The sequence below is a fragment of the Pleurodeles waltl genome, chromosome 10 (assembly GCF_031143425.1).
Source record: "Pleurodeles waltl isolate 20211129_DDA chromosome 10, aPleWal1.hap1.20221129, whole genome shotgun sequence".
Classification (NCBI taxonomy): Eukaryota; Metazoa; Chordata; class Amphibia; order Caudata; family Salamandridae; genus Pleurodeles; species Pleurodeles waltl.
This window is the reverse complement of record NC_090449.1, coordinates 1,034,878,225-1,034,905,586: the sequence shown is the minus strand read 5'-3', so window position 1 is coordinate 1,034,905,586 and position 27,362 is coordinate 1,034,878,225.

Below are 27,362 nucleotides of genomic sequence, written 5' to 3'. Positions count from 1 at the left end.
GCAGAAGATTGCGTAAAGTCCTGACCCATCAACAGGCCGTTCACATGCCATCTACCCCATGTTAAACTGATAGCAGTTCTGCATGAGTTGGCATCCCAGTGTTTTCAGAGCACTTTTGCCAGGTTGACAGGTATATTCCAGGGTATATTTTCATCATTTCTGCCAAATGTCCTTGATGTAATCATTAGACTATATCCACAATTTCTTCATTTTCCAAAATAAAGGCGAGAAAAATGTAATGGGGGCTATTGATTGCACGCATGTGCAACTAGGGCCACCTACAGCAAAATCACACATTTTCCAGAATCTCAAGCACAACTACTCATTAATGTGCAGGCTATTGTATACCATAAAGAAAAATGTACCAACGTGTTAGCCAAGTACCCAGGAAGTGCGCATGATGCCTACATACTTACGTACTGCACCAATTCTCACCGCTTCCAGAATGATATTTATGGAACCCCCTTCTGAAAGGTAAGTCTTATGTATAGTGCATTTCATTTTATTTGTTTTTAAATTTGGATTACTTCATTATGATATTGTAATATTATGTTCCTTTCATTACATTGCATGGTTGTTATAAAGTACAAAATGGATTTAAGCTTTCATATTTAATTAGTGGAGAATATAACCTAAACATATTTATTAACACTCATGCAATGCATTAGTCAAATTTGTTTTTGTGTTGTGTGACTGGGACAGAGGGGATTTATGGCTTAAGTTATAGTATATTTTCATTTACTGTGGCTGTACTCTTGTGGGTGTGTAACAGTAACACACTCACCCTGGAACCACAACACAGGCTTTGGTGTGTAATGGTAAACCTTGTTTCTATGTATTAATGGTTATGGTCTACCAGACCATTAACACTTGTAAGGCATGTTACTCTTTAAGTGTGTGCAGCCTAATACACCACCTATCAAAAGGATATAAAATGTGTGCAACATTTGTCTTAATATTAACATAGTATTGTTTGTGTGACATAGCTGTTATATCCAAATAATGTAATACACAACTGAGTATAAGTATTTTCTGACAGAAACATTACTGTGCATGTATTACACACAGCTGTCTAAATTTTGCTTTTATGTATATAATGTAAATAATATATTTTTGTATAACAATGTTTTCAATGCAATTAATGAGCAATGTAAACCTTTCTCTTTTGCTAGCACTACTAACAATACATAAAATGTTTAAAATGTAAATAGTGCTTCTACCATAATTGATTTATTAATCTTATTTCATCATAACTTAATTCCCTAGATGATCAAAGTTATGGCCTTCAAACATGGACAATGATTCCTTTGGCCAGCCAAAAGGTCAAAAAAGGTTCAACACTTCATTGTAAAAACATGCAGTGTTGTTGCACGTGCATTTGGGGTATTAAAATCAAAATTTATATGTTTGGATCAGTTAAGAAGTACAAGGCTGAACACACCATCTATGGTTTCCAAATTATACTTGTGTGTGTTATGCTGCACAATGTATGTATACAATGAAATCTTATGATAGTCCTGAAAATGTGGTAGAAAGAGATTAATTAATTGACTCCATAGAAGGTCGTAGCAGGCGAAATTATTTGGTAGAACATTTCTTCACATAATAATAGACATATACAAATATCATAAAGTGTATGTAAATACAACAGTGGTATAAAATATATTCATTGATTCAAATAAAGGAAATAAAACTAAATGTATGCATATTTTTTCGTATATATATTACCTACTGACGATTGCCAGTGAGTAGTTACAGCTAGGACCTAGTTTACATAGATAAAGCATTTTTTGACTTACCTGTATCTTTGGCATCGATTGACGAATCTTTACAAATCTTACCAAAAAAGTGCCCCGATGATTCTTGTTGCACACAGAAGGTTTCAGGATGATCCGTCAAGTGGGGGATGATAAAAAGGGGGGGTCAAAAAAGTTGCATTTCCCATGTTAATTCCGATAGGACCTTCAGACACGACTACAGCCCCAACCACTGGACGGAATTGCACCAAATTTGGCAGAAAGCTAGCTTTGGGTACGCTTTCGCTTATTTCGTGTAAATCTCTTCAGTAGTTTTTGAGAAATTAAAGGAAATTCAAATTTGTATATTTGTGATTGCGAAGACTTCATGAAAAATGATGAGCTTGTGCAGGGAAATGTACAGCTCTGATTGGCTGCTAACACTTCAAACTAGGAATTTTTGGCAGCCATCTGCCATCTTGGGACTTGGCTTGAGCCGAGTCCCAGAAAAAATGAAAAAAAAAAAAAAAAAAAGGGCCAGGGTAGAGACACCTTAGCTCAGGTGCTGCGCTTCAAGGGGGACGCCCCTAGAGCTAAAACCCTTTTTTGTTTTTAATTCTTACTGTGACTTTGCGACAGTGTCGCAACTCATGATAAAAGTGTTTGAAAAAACAAGCGTGGTCTCCTGCTCTTGTTTTTTAATAACCCCCGGGTGGGCCAGGTCCTGGGGTCATTGTTTTTTTTAATAGGGGGACTTCTTGGACCCACCACAGCCCCGGGGCCCACCACCTTCCCAGGGTCATATATTAACGTATGAGCGGTGGGCGCACGGCTGCCCTCCAACCCCAGAGACTACCACCTCCCCAGGGCTATCACATTGGAGGGGGCCACGAGGCCCGCCTCGAGGAGCAACTGATGGCTCTGGGGACCACTACCCTCCAAGGCCGGCTTTGACAGCTGCAGCCAAGTCACAGCAAACACTCCGCTTTCTGTCAAACAGGTCCTGCTGTCAGAAAGCAGAATTTTCATCTCTCTTCCCTGCATGCAGATATGCGTGATGGGAACAGAGATGAAAGCATTGCTCCGTCAACCAGGCAGCTGCTGTTAAATGCAGCTGCCTGCTTGCTGGAGCAATGAGACCACTGGGAAAGCCTTGATGCTCCCCCTGCAGTCCCAGATAGCCTGTAAAGGACAATATGATAAAATACATTAAAAAAATGACTAGGGACAGGGAGGGAGGCCTTGATTCTCCCCCGCCATCACAGATACCCCATAAAGGGCGAAAAAATAAAAAATAAAAAAAATTGCTCAAGTGTGAAGGTCACAGACCTTCACACTGAGCATTGAGGGTTTGAGTCCAGGTATCCCTGCCCATTTCCCTCCTTTGTTTTCAACTGCAAATGTTTAAGGCTCATACTGAAAGGTGATCTTACTGTTTTTAATTGACAAATAGATTTTTCTTTTCACTTTGTGCAGAAATAACTCATTCTAAGTATATCATCCATGAAAGCCTGAAAAATTCTCTATCTCCCTCTCACTCTCTCTCTCTCTCGCTCTCTTTTAATCTCTTTCTCCCACTCACACAGCCACTCACACAGCCACTCACCCACGCTCCCACTCACAGCCCCACTCAGACCCTCGTGCATCCACTCACAGCCCCACTCAGACCTTCACACACCCACTCACAGATCCACTCAGACACTCACGCACCCACTCACAGATCCACTCAGACTCTCACACACCCACTCGCCGCAGACCCACTGACCCCCTCATACACCATCTCACAGACATGCGTGGACTCTGATGCATCCACTAAGACACTGATGCATGCACTCTCACACCCAGACAGAGACTCTCAGAGCCACACTCACCCCCAGATACACCCTCTTGCACCTATTCTCACACCCAGAAAGATAGGCTGCGGCAAACTCCTGCTGTGCACAGCCAAAGGGCCGTGAGCAGAGTAGGGTTGGGTGGGTAGGGGAGTTGGCCACAGGGACTGGCTGCAGGCCAGGCCTTGCAGGCAACCCCTGCTGCGCACGGGTGAAGACCATGCACGGTGCAAGGTTGGATGCTTACAGGGAGTTGGCCTCAGGGCCTGGCCACAGGCCAGGCCCTTTGGCCAATCTCTGCTGTGCACAGATGAAGATAGTGCATGGCAGTGGTTGGTTTAACGTCTAGTAATGAAAATTACTATATGTTAAAAAGCCATAGAAATTCACTGAAAAAACAAAGGTTACAGGGATGTTATAGTTAGAAAATAGAATTAAAAAACACATAGAAATTCACTGAAAAAACAAAGGTTACAGGGATGTGATAGTTAGGAAATAGAATTGAAAAAACCTTAGAAATTCACTGAAAAAAAACAAAGGTTTAAAGGGACTTTATGGTTAGGTACTAAATTTACTCATACAAAACCATAGAAAATCACCTGTTATAGTTAGAGTTATCTAAAGTAATTATGGCTCGTGCCCTACGGTAACTATAGCTCGCACCCTCACCATGCACTGCTAATTACCCCACAAATTACAGCACTCATGACATCTTTGATAGCATCATTGATAAAGTCACTGTGACATCTGTAGTAACATTATTGATCACATACCTGTGCATGGTGGAGCGCAAATTATAGTTGCTTTAGAGCATCTTCATCCCTTGCCAAGATGGAAGGAGAACTGTTGATTTTTTCCAGTAATTGAGGAGAACAATTGATTGTTTTCAGTATTTGGTTAAAAGTGTCTTTATCCATGGAGGGCAGGTAGGAGTCGAAGCCATGATCCACATCAGTGACAAACTGGTGCTCAAGAGACCTTGTTTCATCCTCTGAAACATAAAACATACATAAGCATTAATATTGTCTTTTATGTATATAGAAATAATGAAGTACTGAATAGAAGAGCATTTATTTACCGAACAGACATACAAAATTACGATAACATTACAAAATACACTTACAAAACTACCATGTAATGAACAAGTCAATTTCATTGACCGTTAGATTATTTTAACAACCAATACCTTTACATTCTAATGTTTGTGTGCAACATCAACAATGGAAAGTGTTGTGAGTCAGAGTAATACTTTTATAGACATATGCATTTTAATTAAATTATATATGTATTGCATGTTTAGTACCACAAGACAGCACATGATATATTGTAGCACTCAAAGTTACATGCAAGGTCTGTAGCATGAGTCTTCAAATGAATACACGTGTATTTTCTAGATTCTCAATTAATATTGACATATCCTCATGACTTTGTATCAATATTTAGAAGATGACCAACAGAGTTTTGACAAGCATTACCTTCATTATTTGTCATGATAATTTGATCCTTATTTATCTACTACATTAAGTATGACTCATACCTACAGATGTATGCCTCTAAGGATTGATTTTCTGCAGGAAGGTGTCCTTTCCTGGACAAAAAGCAATCTTGCTCCTAATGCAGGCACTCTTACAGTATGGTACATTTCGTGAAAGGGAGAGAGGAGCAATGTACCATATTTCTAACAACAAGCTTTCTCCTTGTGCTGGCACACTGTATGGTTGCTATGTCTAACACAGGCAACCTTCAACCATTGTTCTAGTGTGTCAGTGCAATATGCAGGAGTGACTTTGGCCAGGAAGGCAGGACAACCAACCACATTTCTCATTATAACTGCATATTCTTCTATCTAAGAGTACTACCGAATACTGCTCACATGGAATGAGACATTGATAACTATTGGACCTGACAGCTTTAGAATGGTCTTCCCCCAACGTTTTGCCCGTCTCCATCAATTTTTCTGACCTTGTTTTTGCTGGCTTTAGGACTCTGTTCACTTTACCACTGTTGACCAGTACTAAAGTGCTTCTGCTCTCTCCCCCAATCATGGTAATATTGGCTTAACCCCAACTGGCCATTTGTTTTACTTATAAGGCCCTAGTAAAGTGCACTACTTGTGCCCATGGATTTCAGATTAAATGGTACTTGTGGGCATGCAGCACTCCTTGTACCACTCAGTCATAGAAACTAACCAGATCATATTGTATAAGAGCCATCTAACCATAGCTCAGACTTGCCATTGCAGAGCCTGTGTGTGCAGTTTCACTGCACTTCGATTTGGCATTTAAAACCCTTTGACGAGCCTTAAACTCCCCTTTTATTACACATAAGTCACGCGTAAATTAGGCCCCAAGTAGCCGTATGGCAGGGTGCTGTGTAAGTAAAAGGTTGGGCATGTACCTTTAAGTTTGGATGTCCTGATAGTGAAAAACTCCCAAATTGTTTTTCACTATTGTGAGGCCTATTCCTCTCACAGATTAGCATTGGGAATTCCTTATTACATTTTTAAGATGTAATTCCTGATTGAAAAATGAGTAACTATGTCATGTTTCATATAATTGGAATGGTAATGATACATTCTTTCCTTTAAAAATTTGATTCAACATTACTATTTTAGAAATACCACTTTTAAAGTAGTAGACACTTCTCTGCTCTTACAGCTCTGTGTGCCTGCAGCCTGTCTCCAATACAGGACTGGGGTGGGTGACAGCAACACTTTGAGCATTCCCTCTAGACAGCCACAAACTCAGGAAGGTTAAGTGTGTCTGAGCACTCATCTGCATTCTGATGGCTCTTCCTGGGCAGGAAGGAAAGGGACGGCAGACACTTATACCTGAATAAGCAGTGCCTGTTCACACACAAAGGGCTGATTATCCCCTACTGACAGTCTGGAGCCAGGGCTAGGAAGAAAGGGCCTCTGTGTACTTCAAAGACCCTTCTTTTGAAGTCTCCCTCCACTTCAAAGGTGCAGCTAGGTATAAGAACTGGACATTTGACCCTACCAAATCAGTACAGTTCTGGACCTGTGCAGACTCTTCTAGGAAGAAGGGCAGCTGTGGTGCTTGAAGGAATGATACTCTGCTGGATCCCTATCTTGCTGGACGCTTGCATTGCTGAGATGCTCTGCTGCTTGTTGTTTTCTTGCCTGGGTGAGGAACACAGGACCTACACCACTTGTACCCAGAGTTCCAACCCTTGGGCTCATCTGCTTGTGTGTCTGTCCTGCCAAGTGGTGCCAAACCAGTCTTGGACCCTTGATAGTGGACCTAGGGGCTTGCTTCAGTAGAATGGACACATCCTCTGCTGCAAGGGCAGCATTGACACATTGTCGCTGTTATGGGAAGGAGACCAGTGCATCCCACTAGGAACTGATTCATCACACTTGGATCCACCGCTTCTTGACCAACGCATCACCACCACTGTGTGGAGATGCATCGCCTCTCCAGCATAAGGAAACCTTGGGCATCCCCTTTGGATTTGTCGCACTTCAGAACTGGCACTTCACTCACAGAATCGATGCATTGCCACAGTTGCAAGGAGAAATCCAGCACAACGCCCCAGCTGCGTGGGGATCCTGGCGCATCGACAATCAAATCCAGGATCAAGGTACTTTAGTTCAGTGAGCCCAAGCAGGTCCCTGTATCCGGCCTGCGCTCCATCACAGTCGACCTTAACTCTTGACTTTGTCCCGGTCTAGCGCAACCAGATAGTCCCTGTTAGCGCTAAATGCTTCTAAGCACTACAGTTTAATTTATTCTTTTAAAATTTCATATGCAGACTTCCACTTATTTTGCTCTTGTTTTACTCATAAAATTAAGCTTTATTTTTCTAACCTGGTGTGGAATCTTTTGTGGTGCTTTCACGATGTTACTGTTTAAGTGTTGCACAAATAATTTACACATTGTCTCTTAAGTCTCACTGCTCTGTGCTGAGCTACCAGAAGATGAGTACAGGATACTTTCAGTTGTGTATTGACTTACCCTGACTAAGACTGTTGTCCCTAGTTGGACAAGGTGCATACCTCTGCCAACCAGGGGTCGAATTTCTAACAATAAGGACCTTCATAAAACATATTTTGGTTTAGTTCTCTCTCAGGCAGGTGCACCTTTTTGGAACAAAGTCAAGCTGAGAGATAATATGATATCTGTCCTTGCATCTAATGATGTGAGTGGGCACATGTCCAACACAAAGTAAAGGAAAGGAGCACTATGTGGTACATTACTTTTTATGAGGTAAACTACGTAAACTAAAACAAACTCACCTTGCCATGACTTAGTTAATCAGAAATAACATTAAAGGTCAGGCCTGTGCCACAAAAGTTGAAAATCAGAAAGACAAACACATTGTGTATGTGAGACAGATTGTGTCCAAATTGCTATGGCTTGTGTAACAATGTTATTTTGTACTTCATGGGTGGCGTTGGTGGAATGTGGCGTAGCGGCCAGAGCTGACGTCTTTGGGCCTGGGGAACTGGGTACACGTCTTGCCATTGGCTCAACATCCAGTACTTCTGGGCAAATCACTTAATCTCCCCATGCCTGCAAAAATGAAAATTGTGAATGGAACTGGTGCTCATGTAAAGCGCTCCAATACCTCTGGGTAAAGATCACACTCTATAAAATTGCACAAGGAAAAAACATATACATATCGTACGGTGAGGCATACACCTTAGCTGTATGATGCAAAAGTGTATGGATGGCAAACAGCAGAATAATTGTGCTGCAGCAATTGTGAGAGACAACAATTCTGCAATATATTTGATGATACTGAGTTTTCATGGTGTAACGCTGCCACACAACACAGACACACAACTTGCTTTACTGGGTAACATTTTGTACACCTTTTTAATAAATGCTACAGTCTGTGAAAAATCTGTACATTGGCTTAATTTTTTCAAAGGCATTGTAAAGCTATGTGGCCTTAAAGTTATGGTAAATTGCATTACCTTTTTATTTAACAAGGATATAAAACATTATTAAATTATACTGTACTTATTCAGATACCACTTACCCTTTGCATTTTTCACGCATTTCAGGTTAGCATTGTCCACAGCCTCAACTCCAATGACCAACTCTGTTGAGATGAGTGATGGCACCACCCTCTCTAGTTGGTTCAACTCCTCCTGGAACTCTGGTCCTCCTCCTGTCCTTCAGGTTCTTGGTCAGTATGTCTTTAGCCCTGCTTTTATGATCATGCCTCTTTTTATTAAATTCAACTACAGCCCTTCTGGTTGGAACCACACAGTTTATTTTTTCCACTACTGCTTGCCACGAAGCATACTTTTTAGCTATGGTAATTTAGAAGTCAATTACATTTTTGGTGACCTCAAAAATCGAAATCTGTCTTTCCTGCTCAATAAAGCTGACTTTCCTTTTCCTTCTGCCGTGGAGGTCAGCCTTATTATCCTTGTTAGTGCACTCCTGATTTGTAGATACTTCAATTTTTTACAATATAATAATGCACACACAAATGCTTGTCTATATATGGAAATTTGAACTCAAGCACCATGCATTTGAATCCTGGATGATGCAAGCTGATTTGTGGCACATAAATGTGACTTACGGAATGCAATACAAATTTGTGACATGCATGTAGGAGTTGCATTTTGGCATGTTATGCTACAACAACAACTTTGTGTTGTACTGAGTGATCGTTGCAAATCACTTGGGTAACAGTGTGCAATATAGTAAATATGGTGCACCCATGATGCAAGTAAGCTAGGTAACGTAGCACACTAATTTCTCATGCGTCTACTAAGCTCTGCATGAGTCTTAGTAACTCTGGAACCAGAGGCTTACTGCTGGCACTTGCTGTGATCTTCAAATCACGCAAATCATGTGTTTAAATAATGTCAAAGTCAACTGAGCCGTTCATGGTCCCAATGTCGATTAACTTATTCCTATTAACTTTGGCAATAGTAACACTTGTTAAATTCTGGGGGATTATAAGCATTTCTGAAAATAACTGGGAGGTGGGCCACGCAATCCCAGGGATTCCTAGAAATTATTGGACATGTGCTTCTTGCTTGGGTAATAAACGGTGCAAACAATGGGTCTGGTAGTTATTCCCTTAAGTATGCAGATGCTATGCATGTTTAGTGGTAATATTAATCCAAAATCAGACATTTGCACGTAGATTCCGAATTACTTCTAAATCAGAGGATTAGTGATACTCATTTTATCTATCTCAGAAGGGTGAAAAGCTGAGTTGATTCCCTTAGGGTTTGAACTTGTGATCTGGAATGTACACACAGATGCCTACAGCATGCTATGAACCCACTGATCTACCTTATCTTTAATTGTAAAACAAAAAATCTTCCCTTCCTCATTTTGTTTGTAGATTTTTTAAGAGACTTTTGAAATTGTGGTAGAGTTTTATATTTTTGACAAGTAGACACTCACATCATGACAAGGAAAATATGCACTGGAAAGCCAATAGATTGGGTTTAGTGTGCAGTTGCTTCCAGCATATCAAATTAGAGCGAGGTGAGAGAGGCAAGAAATAAGTCTACAGTGTAGCTGAAAAGTACTCCTAATACAGTTCAGTGGGAGAAGGAGAAAGCGTACCCACAATTAGCCAATAGCTTTAAGCGAAAGATGAGCATCTCATTAGGCGAAGCCAAGACGTGAATGACAACGTTTTCTGCAAATGGCTGCAAGACAGGTTTAAGAAAGCCAATGGTTGAAAGGGGATGAGCCAAAGCTCTGACACACACCAGCCACAAAAACTTGTGTCTTTATGTTTTTGTATCTCCAGCTTACCACAGAAGTATATTGTTGTTAATCTCACAACAAGATGGTGAAGTCACACAGGAGTCAATAATTATATTTGTTTATTAAATGCTAAAATGAGTGACAGCTGCAAAAATAATATAGGCCAGAAGTACATAGCTATTTTTTGACTTACACCTTGAAAAGATTGTACATTTCACCTGTGTGATTTAGTGGTGATTCACCTCCAAAGTAAATAGGTAAAACTATCCACAACCCATGCAATGATGCCTCGAAAAGTCAGTTTCGCCTACAAATATATATATATATATATATATATATATATTTTTTTTTTTTTAAATCAATGCCAGGGTCACAGTTTGTTTTCAAATTACACACACCTCCTGGAAAGCAAGCATGGATATGTGACAGATTGCCAACTTTAAATACCGGAAAAAAGTGCTTGCAACAGCAAGCATACAGACATAACTGAACGAAGTGGAAAACACTGACATGTGTCACAGCAGCAGGAAAAGAAAGGTTACTGTACATCTACTAGAGTTGTAAATTTCCATAAGACTTTTGATTCCTTAAATTCAATAAGATTATCTTTAAAAAAAAAAAAAACAATCACACAAGGCATCATTCTCTGTAGTTCTGTTTGTCACTAAGATGAACAGCTCGGTATAAATGAACATTTTGAGCCTGGTTAGATTAAGGTGAGTTTTCTAATCATCGTAAAGCAGAGCAAAAAAAAGTCCTTATTTGAGATTCCAGCCACTAGATTGTGGTGTTGCCTTGTAGAATCGTGTATGTAGATACATTGATTGATGGTTACAATGTTGCAGTTCTGTCATCTTGACTGCACCCAGGTGCATCACAGCCTTCTTGAAGGAGCGTTCGGTATCATTGTTGGTGTTAGGTCTCCAAACTGACACTTTTGTTGCTGAATGCAACTTCAGCAGCCACAGCACGTGATCAAACAGAAACTACTCGATTTTAGCTTCAGTCACTACAGACCTACATGACATGTAACAATTGTAGAAACTCACCCTCTTGGTAAGGTAACCTGGGCTTCCTGGCATTCTTGAAAGTAGTTTGAAACCATTTTGCCCAAAGTGATTCCAGAAGTCAGCGTAGAACAACCTGTCCTCACCTCTGATGACCCTCCTTAGGGTCAGGAGAACCATCTGGTACTAGTGGAAGGGTGGTGCATTATGTTGGCTTCAAAACCTCACTGGTGCCAAGTACATTGTATGCGGCCCTGGTCACATCACCCCAGTCCAGGTACAAACAGAGAGCTTCTCATCCAGAGTTGTGCTTATAGCCATTACTTGCAAAAATATTTACAACATGGCATTTCAACATGTGTCATTAGAAATGGGGTAATGGCAAAACAGAGATGTGTGAACCTGGACCAGGGACACCTCACCATGCACCTGAGTTAATCCTGTTGTGTCTAAGCACTAGCCACCCCCAAAGAAATCCATTACCCTCTACACAGGACACAGCACAGATATATAATATAGCCGGGTACCAGCGTGCTCCCAACAACATTCTCCATCAAGACACACCATGAACTATGAGACACTTGAAAACGCCGGGCCGAATATAGATTTTGGCAGACAGGGTACTCCGTCCAACAGTGACAAAGTGCCTTCTGAGTAAGCCTGAGTGAACGGAGTCCGGCTTCGTGGAATTCCGTAGAGTTGAAAACAACTCTGTGGAATTCCACGAAGCCGGAGTTCCGTGCCCAGTCTCAGAAGTGCTAAGCAGGGTTGGGCCTAGTCAGCCAGGCCCGACCCTGCTTAGCGCTTCCGACAAGTGTGCATTCAGGAGGGCCTTAGGCAGTGAAAACTGCCACTTCAGGCCTCTTGTGCACCGGCCTGGCCCATGTGCACTAAGGGTGAAACAGCAGCTTTGTTTCGCTGCCTACGGCCCTGGCCTGAATTCAGGCCCGGGCTATAGGCAAAAGCTGCCAGGCCTGCCCCGTGTGCAGTGCACACAGGACAGGCCGATGCACAACAGGCCTGAAACAGCAGCTTTCACTGCCTACGGCCCTGACCTGAATTCAGGAAACGAGCGCAAGAGACAAGGACTTACCGGGTTCTTCCCTGGGGTCCTCCTCTCCTCGTCATCCGATGGTGATGAATCTGTCTCCACAGTGACTGCCTCCCTCCTCTGCTCCGGTGTGCGCTGCAGCCCAGTTATGGGCTGCACAGCTCAAGTGCAGACTGTCAGCGCGTGCGCTGTGTAGCCCATACTGAGCTTCGCTTCGCTAGCGGGGCTAGCGGAGTTTTTTGGATAGCTCAGCGCTCCAAGCGGAGTGCGGAGTTCCAAAAACTCCATTAGCTCAACCAGCGGAGCGGAGCTCCACGCACACGCCTACCTCTGAGTCAAAGCAAAGTTCCGCACACTGCATTTTGAGATGGCAGAACTTCAGTATGTAGACTGCAGAGACTACTCCCTCTCCTCCATCTGCATACACCTCCAACAATCAGACAGAGTAAGAGCTGTCAGAGGTTTGGCCATGCGTTCGGCCGCATTATTGACAGAGGGTAAACGCATGACCAGTATTAACTCTCTGTTACTGCCAGGAAAAGCCTGGTGGTAAGGAGCAGTAAAAAGTGCAAAATAACCCCCACACTATTGGAGAAATCTCCCATGGCGAAGAGGTCATTATTTTTTTGAATTCTGCTTTGGGATTTTCTTTCTTGAAAATTAAAGAAAAGTGAAAAGTTTGACGCCTGTCCCTGTCATGTTGAAGGAATCATCTGTCAAACTTTCAATACATTTACTGGGACCTCCAATCAATCAATCAATCAATCACAATATTTATAGAGCGCACTACGTACCCGTTAGGGTTTCAAGGCGCTGAGGCGGGGGGGGTCCTGCTACTGGTCGAAGAGCCAGGTCTTGAGGAGTCTCCTGAAGGTGAGAAGGTCCTGGGTCTGTCGCAGGGCGGTCGGGAGGGCGTTCCAGGTCTTGGCGGCGAGATAGGAGAAGGATCTGCCGCCGGAGGTCTTGCGTTGGAAGCGGGGAACGATGGCGAGGGCGAGGTTGGCGGAGCGGAGTTGGCGGGAGGGGACGTAGCAGTTGAGTCTGTAGTTCAGGTAGGCTGGTCCGGCGTTGTGGAGTGCCTTGTGAGCGTGGGTGAGGAGCTTGAAGGTGATCCTCTTGTCCACGGGGAGCCAGTGGAGGTCCTTCAGGTGGTGGGAGATGTGGCATCGGCGCGGTACGTCGAGGACCAGTCGGGCGGAGGTGTTTTGGATGCGTTGGAGGCGACGGATGTCTTTAGCTGGGATGCCTCTGTAGAGTGCGTTGCCGTAGTCCAGTCTACTGCTGACGAGGGCCTGGGTCACCGTTTTTCTGGTTTCCGTCGGGATCCATGACGGCAACTGATGTCCGCTGGGTCAACTGACATCTCTAAAATTTGGCAGCCAGGTACTCTGCCAGCGTGACGGAGTACTTTCTGTTCGCCAAACTATAAATCAGGCCCTGAGTTGCCTATAATGAGTATTTTGTGCCACTTATGATTTTTAGTAAGTGGCACGTGTGCTGTCTTTGATTCTCAGTGACGCATGTGAAAAAGTGGTCATTCACCCTCCTCGAGCTCCAGCAACCAGCCAGTCAGATGCTAAAGGGAATTCCCAATAAATCACTGGATCAATGTCCTGCTCCAATATCCAATTTCTAGTGTGCGTTTGAGGGAAAGTGGACATGTGGCCTCCTCAGGTTACAGTAAACAGCCATTCCTGGATGCTAAAAGTAAATGTCCCAGTAATAGGTCTCTGGACCAGTGTGCCTCTAGGAGATCAGTTGACCAATGCCTAAGATCAGTGGATCTGTGTGTCTCACTAACCTCCAAGAGCTGCTGTAATTGTGGTGGGAGTACTGTGGCTTGTTAAGAACACCCTCATATGTGAACTGTGATGCCCTGATGGAAGGGATCAACCCAATGTCTCAAGTCCAGTGCTTAATTTAAGCCGGTGGTTTCTGGTGCCCCCCTGAGGGGGGGGGGTGTGTGTTTAGGGGGGGGTACCGGCAATTATTTTGGGGGGTCGGCATTTATTTCGCCACATCAGACATTTCCCGAGACCAAATTAGGGAAAAACAAACAAAACGAAAAAATGGAGGAAGAAAAATACAGAAAATACCTTAACAATGGAGAAACCAGACACCTTTAAGAGTGAGATAACGGAGCAGAGAGGGCCCGCAGTGAATTGAAGAGGCCTGGAGTGGAGTCGGGACTGCGCACCACTGCCATTTGCGCTCTGACTTTTATAGCGCCAGCCATGGGTCTGTGAGCAGCGCTTTGAGCTCCGGCCCTTAGGATTTCACAAATAAAGTACTGCTCAACCCTACCATATCTCAGCTGATCTCTTCTTTTTGGGGTACACAATCATGATCTTGTTGCAAGACAAGGGAAGGTGGAGGTTCTATGATTCTTGAATATTTACGAGAGCCTGTGGTGTCGAAGGATTGACAGACATGGCCTGATCTCAAGCCACTTTTTCAGGATGAGCACTCACTGTGCACGACTTCCTTTTATCGTGAAAACCTGTATGGTGTCACACCTTCCTGGACCTAAGTAAGCACCCCGAGATATTAATTCTGTAACTACTTTTCCTGACTTATACCGGTGTTCCGTGCTTAATTTGAGCCGGTGGTTTCTGATGCGGGCATCAGTGCTTATTTTTGAGGGCCGGCACATACTTTTTTCTGTCAGGCATTTAGGCCCATATTTATACATTTTTTTGCGCCGCATTTGCGTTGGTTTTTTATGCAAAAGCGACGCAAACTTACAAAATACTATTGGCCCATACTTATACTTTTTTAGCGCCGCATTTGCGTCATTTGTTGATGCAAACTTACAAAATACAATTGTATTTTGTAAGTTTGCGCCGCTTTTGCGTAAAAAAATGGCGCAAATGTGGCGCAAAAAAAGTATAAATGTGGACCTTACTGCGCACAAAATACACTAATGGGAAAGACGGAGGAAGAGAACGACTGAAAAGCGTTACAAAAGCAGACTGCAGAAAGGTGCAAGAGTGAGCTGAAGGGTAAGGGAGTGGCTGTAAATGGATTAAAGCGGTTCGAGATGGCTTCCGGATTACGCTGCATCATTTATCCGTGATTGTGCTTTTAATTGCAGCAGGTGAGTATTTCAGAAGAGAGCTTTGGGCACCGGCACGTTTTTATTTAGAAATTAACCACTGCTGGTGTCTTTAACTGGCAGTTACATTAAATTGGTTACCTCAGCTATGCCTCATTTTTATTACATCACTCGACCGTCTGGTCTGAAATGAAAACTTCGAAGTCCTAAAAACTGACATAAATTAACTGAGATATCTCAGGTAAGTACAAAAACAGCACACAGTGAAAACCCGGGCCAGGAGCAAACAGGATGCTTCTCGGAAACATTCAGGAACGATTGTTCCGGTTGTTCTAAAATTTTCCAGACCCTGGTAGTTGAAACTGGAATTGGAATTAGTCTTCGTTAAAGCACACATCTGAAAGGATATGTGTGGCACCTAACGGGCAGGGCCAACATTTCACCTTAGTATTTAAATGCCGGATTTGAAAAGTGCTCCCAGTTGTGGCGGGGACGTTACAGCAAAGTAGTCTTTAAAAGAACGCTGTGGAATTCCATTAAGAAAGCCTTCCACTTTCAATTTCGCTTCGAGATTTGCAATTGCGTTTAAATAATTCATCTGGAACCCATTGTAGTCGCGCTAATTATCAGAGCGAGCTCTTCAGAGCTGATGAGAAAGTCAGCGGCATATCCTTAGGTGTCGCAATGTGATGAAGAATTGGTGACGCGCCACTCTGAAAATAAAGTGTTACCACATTTCCTTCGATTATGTGTCATTCGCTGAAAATATCTTCTGGCAGTGAGGAGAAGCAGGTGGGGCCATTGTCCTAGCACTGCAGCTGGGGGGCGACGTCTCTTCGTGGACAAGGCATTAGTGCCTTGCAGAGAGGTTTGAGCAGATAATTATCGGGGTAAAAGTCTGGGTGCCACAGGACAGAGTGAGTGAAGGAGTGCTTAATTTGTGCCGGTGGTTTCCAGCGCGGGGTATCGGCACTTATTTTTGAGGGCCGGCACTTATTCTTCTATATCAAGCATTTGCTGAGAGCAAAAGACAGAGGAAGAGGAAAACGACAAAGCGTCATAAAGGGAGAAAAAAGAAAGCTGCAAGAGTTAGTAGAAGAGGCAGGGAGTGTCAGTAAATGAATCAGAGAGGCCCGAGATGGCTTCAGGATTACGCTGCCTCAGTATTCCATACTTGCACATTTAATTACAGCAGCTGTTAGTTTCAGAGAAGGGCTTTGGGCACCAGCACGTGTTTATTTCCAAATTAAGCAGTGGAGTGAAGATTGTGTTTAGAAGACAACAGCTGTTTTTGGAAAGAATCTGCAATACCGGGGCCCAGATTTACTAACATTTGGCGCAACCGAATGCAGCAAGACAACTCGCTGCACCGCATCGAATGGCGAGAGCAGGAATGCACCATATCGTGGCAGACATGGTGCATTCCTGATCTCCTTGCGGTGGCACACTGAGTGCTGCCTAGCACCAACAGAGGCACCCTTGTGCCACGGAGCAAGGATGCCAGCATTACGGCAGGATTGTTTTTGTGCAGGAAAGGACACATATTTTACACCGAACAGTCCTAGTACACAAATGATGCATGACTGGTGTTTGAGTCTGTTGGTCTAAGAACCTTTCTTCCACAGTCTTGCACCGGACCCAAAAGCAACAGGACTGGAGACTTGTGCACTTGTGTTTAGTTTAGGTTGGTCTAATTATTAATATCTATGCATCTTACCTTGTCAGGAGACAGATCTATGACAGCCAGGCCTGAATAGGAAAAATACAAATTGAGAGAACACTCTGTAAACAGATCACCTTGGATTGAAGTTGACCAACAAGGTTCAGCCAAAGCAGAACTGAAACAATATTGTTTAAAGGACACTGCAACCAACACTTGAAATCGCTTTAAGCCATAAGAAGTATGCTAAAAGTATACATGAGGTTGAACGCCTATGCTCGACCTAAATAGCAGCGGTCCAAAAAATATGTCCAGGAGGAGCACAGTATGCACTTGGATTTCATGTAATATTGTTTCTCTTGGAACAGGTGTCAGCTTGAACGGCCTGAAGCTAAGCCTAACGATTGTCCTGTGTTTTTGCAGAGTGTGCATGGAACCGCCTAAAGTAAAGCAACACATGGAAAAGGATACTCCGGCCAATTACATCAGTCCTCCCACGGATACCAGACTGCACTTAAGATATCCAATGAACAGCCAGCTGGACACATGAACAGCAAACTTGTGACTGAAAGCATGTGAAGGCTATAACTTACATCTGAAAACGTTTGGCTGTGTCATCATTACTCAGAGGGAGTGAGCGCCCAGAACGTGATCTTCCATCTCAGTTTCTTGTTGCAAGACACATTAGTCACATTTATTTAGTAAAATAGTTTAAAAAATACACTCTGCCTGGAGTGTGCTACTATCGCCCAAAGAGCTTTTTAATCAGTTTTGCAATAATTCATATCTTCCCTCTAAAATCTCTTGCACAAGCAGCTGGAAATATGACAAAAGAAATCCACTGTTAAATATTCTATCCCAAAAGGTTGACCCTGTTCTCGAATTCCGATGCTGCTGGCAATAACATTTTCTGCTCTGTTTGTGTAGTGTTCTCAAGAAAGGACCTGAAAGGCCTGAATGTTATCTGCTGAATAATTGATGTTCTGATCTATTCTCATTATTTTATATTTAACCAGGGATAGCTCTCACGCGTTATCAAGGAATGTTTTCCAGGAAATATTATGGAGAACGTGAGAAAGCAATTACAGCAAGTATATTACATGTAAATATGAACAATCATTGTTGATGTACATAATCAAGCATTATGCTCACTTTTGGGGGGGGGGGGGGGGGGGAAGAGGGCATCACCAGCTGTTTACCAGCCAACTTTAGGATGAAAAGGGTTGTTGGTTGAAGGAATTGTTAGCCCTACTCAAGCAACAGCCACAATCCTTGTCAGGGTGAACCACAAAAGTCACTGAATGAACCTGTGCTTAACCCGATGGTAGCTTGCCACAAAAGCAGTCAGGCTTTACTTAGAGGCAATGTGTGAAGTAGTTTTACAGCACAAAAACAGAAATAAAGTGAAAACACAACACAATGGAAATCCCACACTAAAACAACAACAGTCCAATCAGTAGAATTAAGTTATGAATGTTTAAAGTTTAAGGTAAAAACTGGCACCTAAAAGATCAAAGTGCCTACTGTGGACATCTGTTGTGCAAGACTGAGTCAATGCTGAAAAACATGGTAGACTGGGATGGAGCTTGGGTCGGACACAAAGGGCCTGATTACGACCTTGGCGGAATTGGATACTTCGTCACAAACATGACGGATATCCTGCCTGCCGTTTTATAAGTTCCATAGCATATAATGCAACTTGTAATACGGCGAGCAGGATATCCGTCACATTTGTGACGGAGTGTTCCATCCGCCAAGGTCGTAATCAGGCCCAAAGTGTGGTTTGGGCTGATTGTTGGCTACCTTCAGACTAGAAGATGTTTTGGAGAAAAATATTCTGCTGAGAAGGTAAAGTTCAGTGCGGTAAGGCTGCAGGCATTATCCGAGAAGGAAAAGTTGTCATCAGGGACCCACTGGACGAAATTGCGATGAAAATTTCTTCCTTTAGACTTAGGCACTTTTTTAGAACTCAAAAATCTCTAGCGAGATGAAGGCTGTAGCCATCAAGAGTTCCAGAAGGCCAGATACCCCTTTGGCAAAGGGCCGCTGAACAGGATTTGCTGCTGTGAAGGGGAACATAGCGGGCACTGCAAACCTGCAATGCACCTTGGACAGATAGACAAGCTGGTTGCTCCCAGTCTTCTCTCGGCTCTCGGAGCAGTGTTTAGCCATAAATTGTCCCAGGTTTTGGATGTTGGTTATTTGGGGACCTTTAGCACCACGACCAACAGTCCAAAACTGGAGAGATACTACTGAGGAGATGTTAGGACTCACTCAGACTGGGTTTAGGTGTGGGTTCAAAATGGCTGGAGCCTTTTTTGCCCCTGGGGTGCTGATCATGAGGCCAGAAAACTAGTCCTTGTAGTCACTCTGGTAGTTCTGGGTTCAAGTGTTCAAGCAGCAGAGTGGGCCTCTGAGAGTTCAAAGCAGGCTCCATGCTGCAAAACAGTCCTTCCAGGTGCAGCAAATCAGTCTTGTGGAGTACACAGCAGGCCACAGCAACAGGCAGTCCTCTGAGAGTCCTTCTGCAGGTCCAGAAAGTGAAGTGAAGAGTGGGTCTGAGGGTCCTATTTTTATACCTGGGACCTTCTTTGAAGTAGAAGAAATTTCTAAACAAGTGGTTGAAGATTTCTGCTTCCCCTGCCTTGGCTCCTGACTGTCTGCATGAACAATGGAGTGGGGTGAAGGCACGTCAGAGTCTATTCAGTTGCAAGTGGGGCTGTTCCCAGCTCTACTCCATCCACACCCTGCCACTTGATGGCCAATCCTGGCACCCTTAATCCCTCCATTGTGTGGCTGTTTGTGCGGAATAAACAGATCCCAACTTCCAACTACACCCTGTCACATGGCCCACTGACAGGTTGCAGGCACAAAGTAGCATAGGAAAATGCCAAATTTCTAAGAGTGGTGTTTTCTAAATTGTAGCTTAAAATCCAACTTTACCATAAAAGAGGATTTTTATTTATAATTTCTCAAACACCAACATGTAATGTTTACCTGTTCCCAATCAAAAGTTAAAACTTATTGAATGTAAGAAGGCAATCAAATGTTATTCTATGGGAGAGGTAGGCCTCAGAGTAGTGAAAACTGAATTTAGGAGTGTTTCACTACCAGGAAATGTAAAGCTTATCGGTACATGTCCAACCTTTTAATAAAAGGAGAGTTCATGGCTTAGTATTGGGGTTACATTCCCAAGCTAAATTGACAGTTTAAAACTGGCAGACCTGGACATGTTGAAGGGGCCACTACAGAGAGGAAGAATAAGAGCTGCAGGACCACTAGCAGCATTTAATTCACAGACCCTGCGTACATGGCATACCACTCTACAAGACACTTATAAGTACATTAAATGTGCCAATCAGGTGTAAGCCAATTTTCCCACGTTTAAGGGAGAAAGCACAAACACTTGTAGGACTCCCATTATTAAAACAAGACTGCTGGATTTGGGTCGCAAACATCACCGTTTGTGGGTGACTGAGTCAACCCCACAACGTCTTGGCAGCTGTCGTCCCAACCTTTTCGGCTGGCTAGCAACACCTCATCCAAACCTGAAAGAAAATGTGGTTTTTAGCACCCTGAAACATGACACTCTATTGCTTCTCAGGGGACGTTGTGGTTGACAAGTCACACACAGGCCAAAGAAAGAGATGCAGAATGGTTTTCAATGCATTTATTAAAAAGACTGAAATCTACGATAAAATATATGTGCTGCAATTAATAGGGTAATGAGACATAACAGAATTAGACTGGTGATGACCAGCAAGAACAAAATAAACAGTCCCAATATATTAGAATAACATATGGGATGAACTCTACCTAACTCATAAGCAAGAGCATGGCAGTGATAGCCCAATCTGTCCGTACTTACTCCATGTGAAGTGCACCTACCCCTATTACCTGTAAAATGGGGGTCTGCTCATCATCTCCTGGGTCGGTTGCTGTTTTGCTTTTCACTAATGACCGAGCTGGCAAAAATATCTGGAATGCACTTCTTAGTTAAGAGAAGACCTTTATTATTTCATCACGAGGTTCCTAATAGGAGATTAGCATGTTGAAAGCACACGTTTAAAAATAGTCACAGCAATGAAAGGAAAAAATACCAAAATGATTCTGCACTGCATTATACACAACAAATATGTGTAATGCAAAGCAAATAATGAATTAAAAATGCATCACTGTAGGGACTGCCAGGTCCTTCATCTTTCTCATGCCAGCAAGACGATGACCCCGTTCGACTGCAAAGGAGAAAGAGATCTCTACCCTCATGGGAAAGATATCAGGCATCCGACATCTAGAATCCTGATTGAGGCCAGTGACCCTCTCACTGTCGCACTGGGTCTTTTCATATCTTAAAAAAAAACAAAAGGAGCTTTCTGGAAAAAAACCGTCATTTCGCAATTCAAACATGCTGGCTAGTTTAGGTATGCTTTGAAAATAACACGTTGGGGTTTGGCCACAATCCCAAGGTGTCAAATCAAAACAAGGCCGTTCCCTGCCGCCTGAGTACATCCTTATCAACCAAAGCTCTTGGTGAGAAAAAGCACGAAAACAAGACAGAATGCACAGTTTATAATGTGGAAAATCACGGTCAGCCTTTAACATGGTAGTGTCTAATGCTACGATAAAGTTAATAGGCAGAATTAATCTAAGGCTAAACTGAATACAAAATGTAGTCTGTAACTGGTAAACACTGGACAGCTAATCCAGGTGCAAAGTGGTGCAACACAAACTCAGTGGTCAAAACACTCATTTTACTACAGTTACAGAGACAGGGCTGAGGTCAGCAATGAAATGGCATGCAGCTTGGATGGAATCCTGGCTGGAAATGACTTCCTTGTTGTCCCTTGGCCTGTACAGTGTTTTTGTATGAAACATATTTCTGTTCCATCAAAAGGCCTGACGTGGGCATTTGTCTAAGTGTCGGTCTGTTTAAGCGGTCTTGTGGCAACACTAGTAACTGGATTATCTTGTATCCTTTATTTTCAGCCTTGATGCAAAAGAACACAGTGAAATGTCATGCACAGAATAATTATAATAATGTGATCTCAGATTCACAGAGTTACAGCCGATTAGAAAATAAAGACATTCTGGCTGAAAGCAGGCTAACTAAAAATGAATAAGACTGAACAAATGAAATCAGAGCCCATATGTAGGTGAAAGTGCAAATGTTGCAAGCCTAAACTAATCTAAAATACGTACGCCCAAGCAGAGTATTAAATGAACCCACAGCACCCTCCCCAAGAGTACAATCCTAAAATGCTCTAAAACTTAAAACACTAAGGCCCTTATTTATACTTTTTTAACGCCGCATTTGCGTCATTTCTTGACGCAAACGCGGCGCAAACTTACAAAATACAATTATATTTTGAAAGTTTGCGCCGATTTTGCGTAAAAAAACGACGCAAATGCGGTGCTAAAAAAGTATAAATATGGGCCTAAAAGCACATTGAGTAAGGCAGACCAACAGGCAGGCCAATTTTAAAGGGCAATTTAGTAATTTAATACAAAAAGTAAATCAACGAATTCAACAATAATTATGGCCCTGCAGGAAATCTCCAAAGTCTTCAATGGTGATGGATGCCAAGAAGAACTCCACATTGGCGGGTGACAGTACGTTAGCATAAGGATCCAAAGGGCATACATATGCAGATGCCCCAACTATAGGACCGGTTGAGGGGGCCATATTCCTGGCAGCAGCAGGTGTTAGAGGAGTGAGAAAATCCACAAGTGTTGGCACATAGGAAAACTTGTTTACCAAACGCAGTCTCATTGAACATGTCCGTGAATGAGCCCTCAACAAGAACATTAACAGATCTGTATACGCACACGGCACAGGCTGCATGGCAAGATACACCTTTGTTGCACACTCAAAGAAGCACCACAAGCAGTGGCAAATCGGCTGCACACAGGTCAGTCAGTGACCAATTTAGCTTCAGCTCAAGCTCCTCCAGCAGTTAAATTCCAAAAGACTGCATCATGCGATCATGACTCAGGTGTGCTGGTGGGAGCTCCATTAGTCCACGTTGCTGAGATGGGACAGCCATTGCGCATCAAAAATAGCGAAAGCAAAATGCTGCCAAATAACACCAAAGTTATTGGAAATCCACCAAAGACACTCAAAAAGAATGAATGGATGAATGAGGGTATCACTTCAAATACAGTCTAACAAATCCAGACCTGACAGCCTTAAAAAAGGGCACAATTCGTGCAGTATTAGATGCATTGAAAATCCTGCTCACCAGTTCTCCAAAATGTTTGGGAAAGTTGGTATTTAATGAGGACTGTATCTCTGCTGATGACCTTGTTAGTTGGAGGTCATAGGTCTTTCTGGATGATGTCGGAGCCACATGTTTTTGAAACAATAGCACCTTAAGTATCCTCAGCTAAACAAAATTTAAATTTGAAGTAGCATTGTAAGGCCACATTTCTGCTACTTTTATCGCTTGTGTGGGGGGCATAACACATGGCCGCAGCAAGTTACAATTTGAGAAAACGAAATTCAATAGGTAATTCCAGGCTTCACCCTGCATCAGCCTTCACTATTCAGCATCACATAACTTCCATTTGAAAGTATCTGAAATCCTGGGTGAATCAAAGTGACACGAGTACTGTTCAGATAACATGCCAAATTCTTTATGGCAGCGTTACAAGTGCTGTGCAGCGACATCTGCTTGCAAATCAAAAATGACTAACAGCAGTCTCACATTCACCTCCACTAAGAAAGACTTCTGTTTCGCCATTGAGAAATTTGTAATTGAAAGGCAACTCTCACACCTCATGGATATAGCTGTCCCCCAACTGCTTCATTCTGCCAACTGCAAAATGTTTCCAACACTTGCTAAACTGAAATGTGAAAATGGGCAGATCAATCACCCCTTGTATTTGTAATACAGTTAATGGAACTTCTGTTACAGTATAAGGCAACTTTTCCAATCTTTCAATGTTAAGCATGATGTAACTTGCTTCTTTTTTATCAACTATCTGTTGTTTTCTGGTCAAATTATGGTGATAAAATAATTCAGTAGAGTTAACTTCTGCCAGGGCACATGGCCACTTCTAAGAACCTGCAGTATCCAATCCAGCTGCATAATGGACCTAAATTGACTCTGTCCATGATGTAAAAATGGCATATCATTCTGAATAATGTCTATTGCAGATGACACAATGTTATTTAGAATGTAAATGCGGTTGGAGAATGTGTTCACAACATTATCAACAATTGCTAAAGCCTTTTCCATGTTTTCTTTATCAATCTGCCTTAAACTTGCAGCAGCTTCCATTTGCAAAAACTTCCAAATGTCATTGTTTATGGCATATAAAAATGGTTTGTAGCATAGATTTCTAGGTTCCAGCAAGAAATCTTGTAAGTCAACCACTTCTGAAAGGAGTCTAAGGTGTTCTCTGACAGCAGCTAATGTGGAGGAATGTAACCACTGTTGGCAAAGTTTACCCACACTGTATGTTGCAATGATACCTGAGTGTTGGGCTGTGACGTAGCGAGGGTCCGGTCAACTTGCTCTGAAACCCTGTGTGTAATTTACAAAACATGACTAACAACCATTTGTGTCCACTGGCCACAATAACCACCCACCAGGATGTGAAAGTGAAGAATTAATGGTACCATTCACAACCCAACAACTAAGCTCTTCTTCAGTGACATTTAAAAGTGTCTGCCAATTGTGAAATTTTGCTGGTGTCAGATACTGGGCGCATGCAGTTCTTTTATTTTTTTTTAACCCCAGGCATGTTGCTTGCTGGACTGTGTCATTCAGAAATATTACTTGTAAAGGGATTAGGCACACTCTATATAAAGTTTCAAGACCCTGTATTTGCCAATCATGTGTTCCCCATACACCCTTCAAATCAACAGTGGTGTTAAAAAAATTCATAGCCGTTAACAGCCAATCCGGGAAACAAAGGAGTCTAAATAAATTAATTTTGTGTCGGTTAGTAATATTTTTTTAGAAGGAGGTAATTTAAAGTAGTACGACTCTGCATTTTTGGCATAATTCCCAGAAAAATATACAAACTTTTCTAGATGCGTTTGGGAACTCCCCACTGGAGGAGTCGGACAATATTCCCATTGTGTGTAATAAAAAACTGATCTTGGTGTACTAGCTTGATGCAGAAAGTAATGTCCATAATGGTGGGAACAGAACATTTCCCCATAATTTGCAGTATTCATATATACAGCTCACTTTCAAATACAGTATATAATTCTAGCTCAGAAAACATGGGTTTAACTGTTTTAACATCCCAATCTTCAGAAACAACCCCAGGTGTAATAATATAATTCATAGAGATTTAAAAAATATATGGAATTTGAATGACCTCAGTAGGACCGAATATATCTTGCTGTACTTTAGCCCACACAATCTCACCAGGAATCGGGACAGCTGAAATGTTCACAAGGGACACGTCTCTGTGGACCTTATGGGAAGAATGGTAAGGTGCCAAAACCTCGTCCACCAGTTCAATAGCAGAGCGTTCAGGAAGATAGTGACCATTATCAATACAAAGAAAACAATGACAAACCCAATCCAAAGCAGAAAGGCAAGCAATGCGAATAGTATCCATAGATAGTACCATGCATGAACCAAATAATTGTTTCTGAGCCAGTCATAAAGTTACATGCTGCTGAATCAGGTGCAGTTGCAGATGCAGATGAATTTGAAGAAAAGTTGTCAGTGTTGACAAAGTAACCAAAAACTGTTTGTGCAAAGACAGAAGCCAGTGCAGAACTGGTAGATGGACCCAGTGGTGTTTCATAATAAACAATGTCATCCATCTGTGTTGAATTGGAGTAATTGAGATCCATAGTTTGGATATTTCTTGTTGGTGAAGTTTTGACAGGAAGTAGCAGAAGTTCATTTTCCACCATCCCCAAGCTCGGGAAGACAACTATAGCATTGGTACTTGCAGAAGCATTGTTGAGTTTTTAAATACGTATATCCCGTTGGGTTGTGAGGAAGACTAGGGAACTACCCAGGAATCCTCATGATCTACTGTGCAGAATCGGCCACATGGTGCAATTAAACATTGTCAATTGAAACAAAAGAGTTTTCTTTAGAACCAGGCAGCGGAGGTATGATGACAGCTCTGTTACCCTGTATTCCCAGGACTGGAACCGGTGCTCAATAGGATGGGCCAAACTCCTTTTTTACAGCATTTTTGTATTTTACTAGATCCCCAACATTAGGTATCCAGCAGGTAGATGTTGTCAAATCCCTCATTCCCAAATTGGCAGCATAGGCAGATTAATTTTCATCACAAAATTGTTGTATTTCCTGTAAAACAGTGACATGTTCACTTATGTCAAAAGGTGTTTCTGCTGCTAATGTGCTAGGGCCATCAAGAATACATAGGTATCCCAAATAGGGTGTCCTCCCAAGGACCTTATGGGCAGATTATTTAGCTCTGTTAGGATCTCATATAGGCAATGAACCCAATTACAACCAGAACTTAAAATCCTAGCTTTTAAGGATTGCTTTAAGTCTTGATTCTTCCACTCCATAATGGAATTTTCCTCAGGATGCTATGGAGATGAGAAATGGAGTTGAACACCTATCTGTGCCATGATGTCCCTGAATGTCCTGAAGTCAAAGGCAGGGCCCTGATCTGAGTGGAATGCTGCAACCGCATATGTACCAATTAAGACTTGCAAATCCTTCATAACAGTTTGGGTGTCAGATGATCATTCTGGCCATACCAACAGAAATCTAGGGCATCAATAAACAGACATTAAGATGTATTTGAATGTACCAGTGGGTTGTAAGGGTCCACAATGGTCCAGTTACACACACTGTAGTTGTTAGACTGTGTTGTTAGACACTAAAAAGGGTGTATGCGGTGGGTGTTTGAAGGTGGACCCCTTTATATGTTGGCAGATGTCACAACAAAGGGCATACTGTTTGGTCTGTTTGTATAAACATGGCCACCAATTGCATTTCTGTGACATGGAAATAGTAGCCGCCACCCCAGCATGGGCAGAAGCAACACCCCCATGTCCTGCTTTGATGGGATCTTCCCTCTGATCTTGGTTGGGGATCAAATGATCACCCAAGTAGGTATATTTAGCAGGGTGTGCTTTTGGTAAAGGCTTGCCATCAGCCGAAGCTTTCACAGCAGCCAATGTCTCATTATCCAGTCTTGTGTGAGAATAAATAATTGTAACAACAGAAGTCGTGACAACTGCGGATTTGGCAGCTTCATCAGCTAAAGTGTTTCCTACAACATGTACGCCTACACGTTGGTGGCTTAATGTATGAAATGCATAAGCTTTTGGTAGTCTGTCCTTTAGATCTGCTACCC